The 16,084-nt window shown below is 52.7% G+C and overlaps 1 protein-coding gene across 1 annotated transcript in view; it reads right to left on the bottom strand.

The window, feature by feature from the left end:
• The window catches only part of KCND3 (potassium voltage-gated channel subfamily D member 3), a 130,141-nt gene that overhangs the window by 26,806 nt on the left and 87,251 nt on the right, over positions 1–16,084 (bottom strand). The window lies entirely within an intron of this gene.

The raw sequence follows: 16,084 nt of genomic DNA, 5'->3' as shown, positions 1-16,084 counted from the left end.
ATCCCCTTCCTTGACTGTATCATAAAACCCAAGCAGGACACTAAAGGGTTCAGTTTGTGCTTCTGAATGGGGACTGAGTGCCTGTAATTTGGAAGGGCAATGGATGAAACCTTCATCTGGTGGAAGCTGGCTTGGCTCCCTGCCCTGCTGTAGTTTTTCCTTGGCAAGCAGCAAATAAAAACTTCATTAAAAACCCAACACCCATAATGAGTGGAGAAAAGCTGAACTGAGTCCACCCTGTGGAGTGCTTTCCTCAGTGCCACCAGGCAGCACTGCTCACCCCTCCCACCCACAGCCCTGGGAAGCCAAGGTGCCACCACTAACACAGCCTGGAAGCAACTTGGGCTGCCAGATTAGAATAGAATTGAATTAGCCAGGTTGGAAGAGAACTTTGAGAGCATTGAGTCCAATCTACCATCCAACACCATCTGATCAACTCAACCATGGCACCAAGTGCCTCATCCAGGATCTTCCTAAACACCTCCAGGGATGGGGACTCCACCACCTCCCTGGCCAGCACATCCCAATGGCCAATCTCTCTTTCTATGAAGAATTTCTTCCTCACCTCCAGCCTAGACCTCCCCTGGTGCAGCTTGAGACTGTGTCCTCTTGTTCTGGTGCTGCTTGCCTGGGAGAAGAGACCAACCCCCACCTGGCTACAACCTCCCTTCAGGGATTTGGAGAGAGCAATGAGGTCTCCCCTGAGCCTCCTCTTCTCCAGGCTAAGCAACCCCAGCTCCCTCATCCTCTCCTCACAGGGCTGTGCTGCAGTCCCTTCAGCATCCCTGTAGCCTCTGTTGGACTCTCTCCAGCAGATCCCTGTCCCCCTTGAGCTGGGGAGCCCAGAACTGGCTGCAGTGCTGGTGGTGACTCTGGTGGCCAGGCCTTCAGTTGGCTCTTCAGAGTCAGATCAGTGCTGGCAAAGTTAGGCTCTGCAGAGCATCTTTCTGCCTTTGAAACCTTTCCTTTCCCCCCCTCAGACACAAACTTTGGATGTTTGGAGTTCCCTTCCTCTCCAATCTTTATGTTAAAGAGCTTTTGAGCCCTGTTTCAATCTTCTGTCACTTTTGCTTTGGGGGAGGTGGTGCAGAGCTGCATATGGAGATGAGGCAGCGTAGAGCCCCTGCCTATGTAATCTGATAGAACCACTTACACTCAGACCTTGAGCTTATTTTGGGCCTCTTCATTACTTGCCAGAGATGAAAGATTCTCCTCCCCTCCTCTGTGGCTCTCCTTTTAATCCTACCTTACCCTTGGCACCATTAAAGCAACAGAGCCTCATTTCCAGTGCACTATGTCGTTTAATCTTCTCCAACGCTGAAGAACATCATGTCCAAGCTATTTATAGAACAATGCACAGAATATGCAGTTAATGGCTCTCAGCTTCTCTAATAGCCACAGATATGCTGGCTGATTAAACACAGGGCTTTGAAACAAGGCTTGGAGTATGCAAGACTGGCAGAGAAACCTGCAGCATGGTCAGGAAGCCTCTGGAGCGCTGAGGCTGTTCCTCTCCTACTGCAAACTTCCTTTGGTTCATTCCAGTATCTGAAGGGGGCTACAAGAAGGCTGGGGAGGGACTTCTGAGGGTGTCAGGGAGTGATAGGACTAGGGGGAATGGAATGAAGCTGGAGGTGGGGAGATTCAGGCTGGAGGTGAGGAGGAAGTTCTTCCCCATGAGAGTGGTGAAGCCCTGGAATGGGTTGTCCAGGGAGGTGGTTGAGGCCCCATCCCTGGAGGTGTTTAAGCCCAGGCTGGATGAGGCTCTGGCCAGGCTGATGTAGTGTGGGGTGTCCCTGCCCATGGCAGGGGGGTTGGGACTAGATGATCCTTGTGGTCCCTTCCCACCCTGACTGATTCTATGATTTTCATTTGGAGCTCAAACTCTGGCTCAAGCTTTAGTTCATCCCCAGGGCAGTGTCCTGCTTCATCTGATGGATGCCATCCATTCTCTGACAGCCTGACTCAGTTTTCTCTTCTATAGCCACAGAATCATTTCAGTTGGAGAAGACCTCTAGGTTCATAGAATGGTTTGGGTTGGAAGGCACCTTAAAGATCATCTAGTTCCAAGCCCCCTGCCATGGGCAGGCACACCTCCCACCAGCCCAGGCTGCTCAAAGCCTCATCCAACCTGGCCTTGGACATCCCCAGGGAGGAGGCAGCCACAAACTCCCTGGGCAACCTGTGCCAGAGTCTCTCCACCCTCACTGTCAAGAATTTCTTCCTCATCTCCAGTCTCAATCTGCCTTCCTTCAGCTTCAAACCATTGCCCCTTGTCCTGTCACTCCCAGCCTCTGTCAAAAGTCCTTCCCCAGCTTCCTTGTAGCCCCCTTCAGGTGCTGGAAGGCTGCTCTGAGGTCTCCCCAGCCTCTCCTCTTCTGGTCTCAAGTTATGGAGCAGTTGTTAGATGAATAGAATCATAGAATCAGTCAGGGTTGGAAGGGACCACAAGGATCATCCAGTTCCACCCTCCCTGCCATGGGCAGGGACAATCCACACTAGATCAGCCTGGCCAGAGCCTCATCCAGCCTGGGCTTAAACAGCTCCAGGGCTGGGGCCTCAACCACCTCCCTGGACAACCCATTCCAGGGCTTCACCACTCTCATGGGGAAGAACTTCCTCCTCACCTCCAGCCTGAATCTCCCCACCTCCAGCTTCATTCCATTCCCCCTAGTCCTATCTGCTCCTGCTGGCCACACTATTCCTGATGCAGGCCAGGATGCCATTGGCCTTCTTGGCCACCTGGGCACACTGCTGGCTCATATTCTGCCAGCTGTCAATCAGCACCCCCAGGTCCCTTTCTGTTTGGCAGCTCTCAGCCACTCTGACCCCAGCCTGTAGCTCTGCATGGGGTTGTTGTGGCCACCTCACTGATTCTGTTTTCCTGCATCATTCCTAGGGAGATGCTGCTCTCCACTTTCCCAAACCAAGGTTCTGTGTTCCTCTGACAGCCAAGTGTGTGATGAGCATCTGTCTGCCTGTGATTTATCTGCCTGGCTGTGTTTCCAGACCTGGCTTTTACAACATCTTTCAGACAGCTCACACCCCTAATTAATAGCTATAAAGTATTCAAGGGATGGGAGAAATTAACAGGACTTGATCTGCTGTCACATGCCAACTTACAAGACCTGATAGATGAACACTAATTAATGGTGTGGAGGCCTGTGGTTAGCTACAGACAATGAAGGTAATTACCTCACCAAGTGCTGCTCACACCTTCCCCAGGAAGATGCTGACAACATGGGGCTGAGGATAAAGTCCACAAAGCCTTTGTGTGAAGCTCAAGGGGAAAATAGGCAGAGTTTTTAGGACATTGAGGTGGTTGAAGGTGTCCAGAGAAGGGCAATGAGGCTGGGGAGGGGTCTGGAGCACAGCCCTGGGAGGAGAGGCTGAGGGAGCTGGGGTTGCTTAGCCTGGAGAAGAGGAGGCTCAGGGGAGACCTTCTTGCTCTCTCCAACTCCCTGAAGGGAGGTTGTAGCCAGCTGGGGGTTGGTCTCTTCTCCCATTGGTCTCTTCTACCAGGCAAGCAGCACCAGAACAAGAGGACACAGTCTCAAGCTGTGCCAGGGGAAGTTTAGGCTTGAGGTGAAGAGAAAGTTCCTCCTAGAAAGAGTAATTGGCCATTGGGATGTGCTGCCCAGGGAGGTGGTGGAGTCCCCATCCCTGGAGGTGTTCAAGAGGGGATTGGATGTGGCACTTGGTGCCATGGTTTAGTTGTCATGAGGTGTTGGGTGCCAGGTTGGACTTGATGACCTCTGAGGTCTTTGCCAACCTTATGGATTCTATGATTTTTGAAACTTGTACCCTTCATCCTCCCCCCTGGAATGTAGCCCAGGAAGAGGAGGTGATGATGGAGCTGTTTGCCTGCTTCCTGATAGCTGGAGCATGCCTCATCTCTGCTGCTGGTGGCTGTCCCACTAGCACCAGGGGTAGGACTGGGGTCAAGTGCCAGTGAGGGCAGTGCTGCTGGGGCCAGGAGCTGTGTCTCACCCACCCCTCCCCCTGCTCTGTGCCCCATGCCACTGCCCTGTCCTAAAGCTTTCAGCACTAATGGAGAGAAGCTGCTTGCTGGCAACCCAAAAGTGCTGCAAAGCCATCAGACAACGATGAGGTTGCTGTGTGGTGCAATTAGCACTTGGGGGTGGTTGTTCCTCTTGCTCCTGGGGGGTCTCTGGGGACAGATCTCTTGCATTAGGCTTGTGGGGGAAGGAAAAAACCTGCCTCCCAAGCCCATCCCGTGGTCCTTTTTGCTAAGTGAAGACTCCCAGAAGAATGTCTGCTCACGTCCTTGTGCTGACAGCCACAACACGCTGGCTGCCTGCCCGTGTCTGGCAGATGTGGAATCTGAAGCCTGCCTGGCATGTTGGTCCTGGCTGCTGGAATCTCCTGGGCTGTCAGCAAGAGCTGTGCACTCATCCTGCCTCTGTCCTCCTCTGGCCCTGCTTTGTGCACCCCAGTGTCACAGAATCACCAAGGTTGGAAGAGACCTCAGGGATCATCAAGTCCAACCTGGCACCACAGAGCTCATGACCAAACCATGGCTCCAAGTGCCACATCCAATCCCCTCTTGAGCACCTCCAGGGATGGGGACTCCACCACCTCCCTGGGCAGCACATTCCAATGGTTAATGACTCTCTCAGTGAAGAACTTTCTCCTCTCCTCTCCTCACCTCCAGCCTAAACTTCCCCTGGCACAGCTTGAGACTGTGTCCTCTTGTTCTGGTGCTGCTTGCCTGGGAGAAGAGACCAACCCCCAGCTGGCTACAACCTCCCTTCAGGGAGTTGGAGAGAGCAAGAAGGTCTCCCCTGAGCCTCCTCTTCTCCAGGCTAAGCAACCCCAGCTCCCTCAGCCTCTCCTCACAGGGCTGTGCTCCAGACCCCTCCCCAGCTTTCTTGCCCTTCTCTGGGCACCTTCCAGACCCTTTGGTGGGTCAGCAGGAGCTGCTGGTGCAAAAAGTCAGGCAGGCTCCAAATCCTGGGTGTGAACAGCATTACCATGGCTTCACTTGGTGACCTTACACGTGAACTAACTCTGCAGGAATCCAGAGAGCCAGGGGAAGTGGTGGATTTATCTGAGGTTTATGCTTGAAAAAGCCTGAGTCACAGAGAGGGGAGTGTGGAAGGGCAGTGCTGCTGCAGCATCCCTTCACCCAAACAGTGTGGCTGTAGTGGGGATACAAGAGGTTGGCAGGCTCCTGCTTGTGCCTTGTGCTGGGTCAGAGCCTGATGTGATGCTGAAGTTCCCAGCACTTGGTGTTTGATGGGATTTGCATGACCTTCAAACAACAAAGGCTGGTTCTGAGTCAGACTTTGCAGACCACTGCTGCTGGGTGGAGTGGGAGGAGTGGAGTAATGAGATTCCAGGGCTCCTCAAGTTGGGCTGTAAGACATCTGGCAGTGTGCAAGCAGGGAAATTCTGCAGGGGCCCTTGGGGGTTGTGCTGGCAGGCTGCTCCCATCCATCTGATACACATGGTTAGAGGACTGAGACCTGTCTTGCTATCCCAGCACCACATGTGTCAGCAACAAATGTTGATCTCTGTCTGCTCATCACTGTCATGGTACCAATCAGTAACCACAATAAGCTGTGCTGTCCTTTCTACCCACTCTTGGTCCTGTTTTCTCCTGGCCCAGTGGCACAAGCCTTATGAGGAGAGGCTGAGGGAGCTGGGGTTGTTTAGCTTGGAAAAGAGGAGGCTCAGGGGAGACCTTCTTGCTCTCTCCAACTCCCTGAAGGGAGGTTGTAGCCAGGAGGGGGTTGGTCTCTTCTCCCAGGTAACCAGCACCAGAACAAGAGGACACAGTCTCAAGCTGTGCCAGGGGAAGTTTAGGTTGGAGGTGAGGAGAAAGTTCTTCCCAGAGAGAGTTGTTAGCCATTGGAATGTGCTGCCCAGGGAGGTGGTGGAGTCCCCATCCCTGGAGGTGTTCAAGAGGAGACTGGATGTGGCACTTGGTGCCATGGTTTGGTCATGAGGTCTGTGGTGCCAGGTTGGAGTTGATGACCTTTGAGGTCTCTTCCAGCCTTGGTCGTTCTGTGATATTGCCATCCCCACTGCTCCAGGCACAACTCTGTCTGCAGCTAGTGCAGGAGGGTTGAGCTGCATGCCTTGGGAACTGCCTGGCAGCTAAACTGCCCCCAGCCCACTCTGTTCTGTGGTAAAATAACTCAATGAAGATGACAGCAAAGAATCTGCTCCCCAGAGCTCGGTTTCAAAGCAGGAGAGGACTTCCCACCACTTCCTTTTGCCTGACTGCTTGGCATGCAGGTCTCCTTGACAAGGCAATCTCAGCTTGCATTTGTTGAGACATCTGGGCTGAAGTGGGCACCATCAGCCACTACACAGCCTTCCAACTGTGCTACATAATGAGCCATCTGGACAGAGGCTGCCACACACAGCCCAGGCTTCCAACAGGTGGGCAAAGGGGACACCCCCTTGCTGAAATGGCCAAGGAGAGGCCCTGAGGATGGATGAGTCAGGTCCTTGCCCATTGCAGGCTGTTACCTGGTGATGGCTGAGACAGGATGGGGAAGGGCCTCAAGGCGTGAAACAAACAGAGTGGCTTCTGGCTACGTGTGGCAATTATTTCATCTGGGCATTGGGCCACTGCTGGCAGCAAGCTGAACCTCCAGGCTTGCTTTGGAGGCTCAGGCTCTGAGCTTTAACTCTCTGATTCCAAGCCCCTGCTTTCAGAGGAGACATTGACCTCTCTTATGCAAATCAAACTGCCTGAAGTGATGGAAAATGTCATTTTGCTTTCCTGGGTGACAGAACAGGAGAGAGGAAGGGATTCCTCACTGCTTGCTTTGGTTGTTCTCCCCTTGAGCTCTATTAAGGGATCTTTAGAGTGAGGGTGGGGAGACACTGGAACAGGTTGCCCAGGGAGTTTGTGGCTGCATCCTCCCTGGGGGTGTTCAAGGGCAGGTTGGATGAGGTCTTGAGCAGCTGAGTGGCATCCTGCTCCCTTTCAGGCTGGAGATGAGGAGGAAGTTCTTCCCCATGAGAGTGGTGAAGCCCTGGAATGGGTTGTCCAGAGAGGTGGTTGAGGCCCCAGCCCTGGAGGTGTTTAAGCCCAGGCTGGATGAGGCTCTGGCCAGGCTGATCTAGTGTGGGGTGTCCCTGCCCATGGCAGGGGGGTTGGAACTGGATGATCCTTGTGGTCCCTTCCAACCCTGGCTGATTCTATGATTCTATTAATCTAACAACTGCTCCATAACTTGAGACCAGAAGAGGAGAGGCTGGGGAGACCTCAGAGCAGCCTTCCAGCACCTGAAGGGGGCTACAAGGAAGCTGGGGAAGGACTTTTGACAGAGGCTGGGAGTGACAGGACAAGGGGCAATGGTTTGAAGCTGGAGGAAGGCAGATTGAGACTGGAGATGAGGAAGAAATTCTTGACAGTGAGGGTGGAGAGACTCTGGCACAGGTTGCCCAGGGAGTTTGTGGCTGCCTCCTCCCTGGGGGTGTCCAAGGCCAGGTTGGATGAGGTCTTGAGCAGCTGAGTGGCATCCTGCTCCCTTTCAGCTTTTAGCCATTCAGCCCCACCCAGCCCAAAGTGGGAGCAGGAGTGGTTGTGGGACCTGTGCACAGAGCACCTCGTTGAGAGGTGTCCCTGCCCATGGAGAGCTTGGAGTGGATGATCTCTGAGCTCCCTTCCAACCTGAGCCATTCTATGACTAACCCCCCTGAGACAATTAAAAGCTGTGGTGTCCCCCAACCCCCTTCCAGAAACTCTTAAACATCAACAACCACCACCCCATGTTCCACACAGCTTCATCCTGGTTGAAGACAGCTCCATGGTCTGTAAATGTCAGCCAGCTCCAGCTCTAACCTTGTTGTTTCTCTCTCCCTCCCTCCCCTGAAGTTCCCAACCCCATCCCCTGCTGGGATCTGAGTCATGTTCTCCTCGCTGAGCCCTCCTCGGCTCGCAGCTTTGCTCCTCTCTCCTTTTCTGGCCGTTCTGTTCCATGCTCTGAAGTTCCCCACCCCACCTCCCAAACTCGGGGTGTCAGCTGGGAAGCAGAACACTGCAGAGCTGCCTCCCCCCTGCTGGGAGGCAAATCAATTATTCTAATGGCCTCGTTACTGAGGGCTGTGTGGGAAGCCTTCCTCAGGGGCATGATGATGACATAAATCTCATATTAAGCATTCTTTTCACCACCATCTCCCCTCTCCATCCCTCTGCTGCCTGCAGGCCTGTTTTCCATGCCTCTGGGAGAGAGGGCTGGGTCTGGAACAGGCTGTTTCTAACGTGGCTCTCATGGAACAATCAGAAAGACGTTTGTGTCCCTCACTCTTCCTTCCTTTTGGCTGAAGCCCCTTTTAAGCATCTCCATAGTTACCTCTTCATCAGTCTGCAGAGTCACAGCTGCCTGTGTGCAGTCATCACATGAGTAGCTCTTGCTGTCAGGAATAACCTCCCTCCATCCACTTCCACCTGATAAGATGTGGCTCCTTCCTTCTCCCCCCCCTAGCTCCTCTCTTCTGCTGAGATTGGCTCTGACTGAATGCTTTAATTCATCCACTGGGCAATGTGTCCACTTTTCCCTGCTTCACCTAATGGATGCCATCCACTCTCTGACAGCCTGACTCAGATTTCAGTTCTACATCCATAGAATCATAGGATCACTTCAGTTGGAGAAGACCTCTGAGGTCGTAGAATGGTTTAGGTTGGAAGGAAGCTTAAAGATCATTCAGTTCCAAGCCCCCTGCTATGGGCAGGGACACCTCCCACCAGCCCAGGTTGCTCCTCAGCCATCCTGGTTTTGAACACCTCCAGACAGGAGGCATCCACAAGCTCCCTGGGCAACCTGTGCCAGAGTTTCACCTCCCTCACTGTAAGAATTCTGTAAGAATAGAATAGAATAGAATAGACCAGGTTGGAAGAGACCTTCAAGATCATCGCATCCAACCCATCAGCCAACACCACCTAATCAACTACCCCATGGCACCAAGCACCCTGTCAAGTCTCCTCCTGAACACCTCCAGTGACGGCGACTCCACCACCTCCCTGGGCAGCCCATCCCAATGGGCAATCACTCTCTGTGTAAAACTTCCTCCTGACCTCCAGCCTGAACTTCCCCTGGCACAGCCTGAGACTGTGTCCTCTTGTTCTGGTGCTGGCTGCCTGGGAGAAGAGACCAACCTCTGCCTGTTTACAACCTCCCTTCAGGTAGTTGTAGAGAGCAATAAGGTCACCCCTGAGTCTCCTCTTCTCCAGGCTAAGCAACCCCAGCTCCCTCAGCCTCTCCTCACAGGGCTGTGTTCCAAACCCCTCCCCAGCTTCGTTGCCCTTCTCTGGACTCACTCCAGCAAGTCAACCTCCTTCCTAAACTGAGGGGTCCAGAACTGGACACAGGACTCAAGCTGTGGCCTAACCAGTGCAGAGTACAGGGGCAGAATGACCTCCCTGCTCCTGCTGGCCACACTGTTCCTGATGCAGGCCAGGATGCCATTGGCCCTCTTGGCTGCCTGGGCACACTGCAGGCTCATGTTCAGCCTACCATCAGCCAGCACCCCCAGGTCCCTCTCTGCCTGGCTGCTCTCAGCCACTCTGCCCCAGCCTGTAGCACTGCATGGGGTTGCTGTGGCCAATGTGCAGTCCCTGGCACTTGGATGTGTTCAATCTCCTGCCCTTGGACTCTGCCCATCTGTCCAGCCTGTCCAGGTCTCTCTGCAAAGCCTCTCTACCCTCTAATAGATATCCCTCATCTGCTGTAAAAACCTCTCCTGTAGCTCCCTTCAGGTACTGGAAGGCTGCTCTAAGGTCTCCCTGGAGCCTTCTCTTCTCCCGGCTGAACACCCCCAGCTCTCACAGTCTGTCCCTGTAGGGGAGATGCTCCAGCCTCTGATCCTCTTCATGGCCTCCCCTGGACCCACTACATCAGTTTGATGTCCTTCTTGTGCTGGGGGGCACCAGAACTGAATGCAGTACTTCAGGTGAGGTCTTATGAGAAGAGAGTGGAGGGACAGAACCCCTTCCTCCCTCCTGCTGGTGACATCTCATCAGGTCACAGATCTGCAAGTCCAGCTTTAAGAGGTTTATGTGAGAGTGGCTCTGCAAAATTGCTTTATCCTGGGTGGTCCTTTCCTTGTCTAAATCTGGACAGTTTGTTCCTTCCTGGAAACCTCAGATCCCTGAGGGTGAAACGAGGATTCTGCCTCAAGGACTTGGCAGTACATTGCTTGTCCTCATCGAGTCAAAGGCCACCAGATAATAGATGAAATGAGTTGAACACTGAGGACTAAGAAGCTGTAGCCCTCAAAAGCATATTTACTGCAGAGCTGAAAGCAAGCACTGAAGCTTACTGAAGGGCTGCATTTGGAGATGGCAGTTCTGGCTTAGCCCCTGTGAAAGCCACCAGCAAAGCCATGCTAATCCCTCTCAGATTATCAACCATTCCAGGATCTTGGCTCATTTAGCAAATCTAACCATTAAAGAATAAATGCACTTGGCACCCAGGGCTTGTGCCAGCAGCAGAGCTTTGCATTCCTCACCCAGGGCTTGTCCCAGCAGCAGAGCTTTGCATTCCTCCCTCCTCTGCTCTGCAGACGTGAAGGAGGCTTTCAGCACTCTGGAGCAGGTCCCTTTCTGAACCTTTGCCACTCAAAGGCTACCTCTGTGCCCTACCCCCAACACCTGGCAGTCTTGTCCAGAGAAGTTGTGGAGGCTCAGACCCTGACAGTGCTCAAGGACAGGTTGGATGTGGCCTTGAGCAACTTGGTCTAGCGGGAGGTGTCCCTGCCCATGGCAGGGACCTGGTGCTGGTTTCTTCTACCAAGTAATTAGTAGACTAAACCTTTAGAACCTTTATTAGAATAAACCAAACCAGGTTGGAAGAGACCTTCAAGATCATCATGTCCAACCCATCAACCAATCCAACCCACCCAAACAGCTCACCCATGGCACCAAGCACCCCATCAAGTCTCCTTCTGAACACCCCCAATGACGGCGACTCCACCATCTCCCCGGGCAGCCCATTCCAAAGGGCAATAACTCTCTCTGTATAGAACTTCTTCCTAACATCCAACCTGAACCTCCCCTGGTGCAGCCTGAGACTGTGTCCTCTTGTTCTGGTACTGGCTGCCTGGGAGAAGAGACCAACCTCTGCCTGTCTACAACCTCCCTTCAGGTAGTTGTAGAGAGTGATAAGGTCACCCCTGAGTCTCCTCTTCTCCAGGCTAAGCAACCCCAGCTCCCTCAGCCTCTCCTCACAGGGCTGTGTTCCAAACCCCTCACCAACTTTGTTGCTCTTCTCTGGACTCGTTCCAGCAAGTCAACCTCCTTCCTAAACTGAGGGGCCCAGAACTGGACACAGTACTCGAGGTGTGGCCTAACCAGTGCAGTGTACAGGGGCAGAATGACCTCCCTGCTCCTGCTGGCCACACTCTTCCTGATGCAGGCCAGGATGCCATTGGCCCTCTTGGCTGCCTGGGCACACTGCAGGCTCATGTTCAGCCTACTATCAACCAGCACCCCCAGGTCCCTCTCTGCCTGGCTGCTCTCAGCCACTCTGACCCCAGCCTGTAGCACTGCATGGGGTTGTTGTGGCCAATGTGCAGCCCCATGTGATAGAACAAGAGGGAATGTCCTCAAGCTGTGACTGGGTAGGTTTGGACTGGGCATTAGGAAGCATTTTTTCCCAACAAGAGTGGTCAGGGATTGGGAATGAGCTGCCCAGGGAAGTGGTTGAGTCACCAACCCTGGATGTGTTTAGAGGTGGTTTCGATGTGGTGCTTGGGGATATGGTTTAGGGGTGACCCTTGTTGAGTAGGGTTATCAGTTGCACTTGGTGATCCTGAGCCTCTCTTTCCAACCTGAATGATTCTGTGAAGTGATCTTTAAGGTCCCTTCCAACCCAAACCATTCATGATCCCGTGGTGGGAGCAGTGGTTTGGCCTGGGCTGGCTCTACCTTCCAAACAATGAACTGTTCTCCTGCTGCTGCTAAAGGAGCAGCATCTCTGTGGCTGTTAGTAGCTGCCTCTGCTTTCTCTTTCTAGGTTTGGGAAGTGGGAGGTGTGGTCCTCAAGCCAGCACCAGATATTTGTCTCCTTCTCCTTAACACTGCATCCCTGCTGCAAGCTGAACGCAGCGAGAGCGAGGCTCCAGAGCTCTCTGAATTACAAAGTCATTCTCTTGTCAAAGCCTTTTAAGTGTCAAACTCTCTTTTAGCAGCAAATGCTGTGACATTCACTAGAGAACAGCAGCATTTCAAAGTCAGGAAGGTCTATTCTTAGTACATCAGTCAAAAAAAAAGAGAGAGAGAGGGGGAGGGGGAGGGAGGAAGGGAGAGGGGGGGGAAGGGAAGGACAAAAATCTTGAGGAAAAAAACAATTCCACCAAAATGAACCTTGTCAGAAATGATCAATTCGTCTTCCATTCAGCTTGACCTGGCCCTTGCTGAGTGCCAGAGGACAAAATCTGATGACACAGCACAATAAGCTCCAATTGCCAGGGCTCCTTGTAATTAATTCCCTGGCGGTGGAGGTTTGGCAAAGGGTAATCTCTCTTTGAGGTGGTTGAATCAGTGGGGGCTTGAGGGGGGTTTGGGATGGTTCTTTTCCCCCTCCCCTCACCCCTCTTTCTTTTATTTAAAGGAAGGTTTTTCCTCAGTTAGTTGAAGAATAGCTGCTGGTGAGGAACAGCCACTTCCCAGCAGTTTTATTCCTGCTCTTTAAACACCTCTCCCTGCTAGACCAGCATCTCCATGTTGAGCTGCTGGAAGGTGTCCAGAGAAGGGCAAGAAAGCTGGGGAGGGGTCTGGAGCACAGCCCTGGGAGGAGAGGCTGAGGGAGCTGGGGTTGCTTAGCCTGCAGAAGAGGAGGCTCAGGGGAGACCTCATTGCTCTCTACAACTCCCTGAAGGGAGGTTGTAGCCAGGAGGGGGTTGGGCTCTTGTCCCAGAGCAAGAGGACACAGTCTTAAGCTGTGCCACGGGAGGTTCAGGCTGGACGTTAGGAAGAAGTTGTTCATAGAAAGTGAGATTGGCCATTGGGATGTGCTGCCCAGGGAGGTGGTGGAGTCACCATCACTGGAGGTGTTTAGGAAGAGCCTGGATGATGCACTTGGAGCCATGGTTTAGTTGATCAGATGGTGCTGGGTGATAGGTTGGACTGGATGATCTCTGAGGTCTTTTCCAACTTGGTCTATTCTATTCTATTCTATTCTATTCTATTCTATTCTATTCTATTCTATTCTATTCTATTCTATTCTATTCTATTCTATTCTATTCTATTCTGTTCTACTCTACTCTATTCTACTCTACTCTATTCTATTCTATTCTACTCTATTCTATTCTATTCCTCAAGAGTTAAGGTACAAAGTTAGGAGTGAGCCCATCATAACCCAGAGGGACATCAGGGCTGTGCTGCCTTTGCCTGTGTTCTGGAGCACAGCCCCTCAGAACCCCCCAGTGCTCTGGAGAGGCCAGGTGTGCTCACACTCCAGGCTTCAAATGCCACATCTAGGCAAGGTGACTTTGGCCTTTATTACTTCTCACTGGAGGACTTCCCTCTGAGTTCCTAAAACTGAGATGAATATGGGCTACAGCCTGATCTGGAAACCTGCTTGTCCACTGTAATAATCCTCCTCCAGCTGCACAGAACTTCTGAAGTGGTTATCAAATCACTTTCTCCTCAATTAAAAGAGATTCATTTAGCATGATAGAAACTTAGGAACGATGCCTGTGCTGTCTCTTCAGAGCTGCATCTTCTAAACCCTGCTTCTAAGGAGCTGCTGCTGCTGCTGGGCTCTTGGTCTGCAGGGGCTGAGAGAGTGCAAAGAGCTTTTGCCGACCTTCTTGAAGCCATGCAGATGTTTTTGGGTCTTTGATTAGACTTTTCCTGTGCCTGAAGAAGGGATTCAGTTCACCAGAGGGTGATGCTGGAGCTAGTGTTCTCTCAAAGCAGACCCTTAATGTCCCTCTCTCTGTCCTGACCATTGCCAGAGACGTTCTCAATGTGCTTCTGCCTCTTTCCTCCTCGTTAGCATTCATGCAGTGATGATCATGTGGAAATTACTCACACTTCTGACTTGAGAAAACTTTCCTAGCCCAGAACTTCATCCAAGAGCAAGGGAATTAGAAATTCAAATTGGGGGAGAAATGATACACTCTGGGTATCCATACAGCAAGCAGCACAAAAGCTGCAATCAATCACCCCAGCAGCAAAGGTGCTGGCACAGGTTCCTTGTCACCAAGTGGATCACAGCCCCATGAGTAAAGGAAAAGGTGAATCAGAACAAGAAACTTCGGTGTGCTGCCTCCCTGGGCAGCCCCTTCCAGCCTCTCACCACCCTCTCAGTGAAGAAATCCTTCCTCAGATCCACTGTAACCCAGCTCTGCCTCAGCTTCAAAGCATTTCCTCTTGTCTTGTCTCTAGACACCCTCAGGAAAAGTCTCTCTGCAGCCTCCTTGTAGCATCCCCTCAGCTATTGGAAGGCAGCTCCAAGGTCCCCCACAGTCTTTCCCAGGCTGCAAATCCCAGCCCCCTCAGCCTCTCCTCATAGCAGAGGTTCTCCAGCCCTTGGATCATCTTTGTGTGGCCTCCTCTGGAGTCACTCCAGCAGCTCTGTGCCCTCCTCCTGCTGGGGACACCAGAACTAGAGGCAGGATTGGAGGTGAGGTCTCAGCAGCGCAGAGTCAAGGGGCAGCATCCCCTCTCTTACCCTGCTGGCCACACTCCTCTGGCTGCAGCCCAGCACACAGCAGCCTTCTGGGCTGCGTGAGGGCACTGTCAGCTCCTGCTGAGCCTCTCCTCAACCAACACCCCCAAGGCTCTTTCTTCAGGGCTGCTCTCAACCCACTCTGGATTTGTTCCAGGGATTGGCCCCACCCAGCTGCAGGACCTTGCACTTTGGCTTGCTTGACCTCACGCACTTGTCACTGGCCCACTTCTCAAGCCTGTCAAGATCCTTCTGGATGGCTGAATGTCTGTTCTGTTGCATGCCTAAGCAGGTAAACAACTCTCCCTCCAAAGCACCTCCTGGAATTGGAGCAGTTTGATGTTCCATGTGCAGGGTGCCAAGGCTGCTGCAGGTGTGTGTACAAGCCAGCCTTGGAGCCTGCAGCTCAGCCCTGCGTGGTCCTCCCTCTGCTACTCTCCTGATGTGTTTTGACTGCCAAATTCTGTGGTTTTGTAGGTCTTGTATCTCTGCTGCCAGCTCCTTGAGATGCAAGAAGCAGGCACAGCCCAGATGCCTGCTTGAAGCAGAAATAGCACAGCTTTCTACTACTGCTCCCCAGCAGGTCCCCTGAGCCTTGCATCTCTGGTAGACAGAGTTCCAGAGGGGGGGAAAAAAAGCCCCAGCTCTAAACCTTTAGTTTGCAGTTGTTGTAGAAAGCTGGTTCTGGGTTTGGGCTAATTTAGCAGCCTGAACTAGAGAGAGAAGCAATCTGTTGTAGTTCCTTAGTGAATCAGCAAGCTTCTGATGGTTGGACTCGGGAGTCTTAAGAGGTCTTCTCCAAGCAAAATGATTCTGCTGGCAAAAACTCCCCGAGTTTGGGGATGCTCAGTGAGTTCTCAGGTTTCCAGGGGCTTCTGCACATTGCCCCTGGGCTTTGTCTGTTGCAATCTGTAGCTCTGATGGGTGTGGGATTGTGTGCTGGTGAGTGGATGTCTCTGGAAGGGTGTTTGGAAAGCAGCAAAGAGGCAACAGGAAGGACAAAGAGCTCCTGCTAATGTCTGGAGGATGTGTGTGTGTGTTTCATAGTTTCATAGTTTCATTCAGGGTTGGAAGGGACCACAAGGATCAGCCAGTTCCAACCCCCCTGCCACAGGCAGGGACACCCCACACTAGATCAGGCTGGACAGAGCCTCATCCAGCCTGCTCTTAAACACCTCCAGGGCTGGGGCCTCGACCACCTCCCTGGACAACACATTCCAGGGTTTCACCACTCTCATGGTGAAGAACCTCCTCCTCACATCTAGCCTGAGATGTCCCCAGATCTGTGTCCCCAGATTGACTTCAGACTGGGAGGTAGCAAAGGTCAGCAGCATCAGCCCCATGGCTTCTGATCTAAGACACCCCAGGACGGGAGGCACAGACAGCTGCTGGGGCTGGGCTCTTCTCAGGGGTGCCCAGTGACAGAG

The sequence above is a fragment of the Melanerpes formicivorus genome, unplaced genomic scaffold (genome assembly GCF_026170545.1).
Source record: "Melanerpes formicivorus ecotype bairdi unplaced genomic scaffold, bMelFor1.0.p_v2 SCAF_46, whole genome shotgun sequence".
Taxonomy (NCBI): Eukaryota; Metazoa; Chordata; class Aves; order Piciformes; family Picidae; genus Melanerpes; species Melanerpes formicivorus.
Note: the sequence above shows the minus strand (reverse complement) of the source record. Positions and strands in the feature narration are given on the sequence as shown.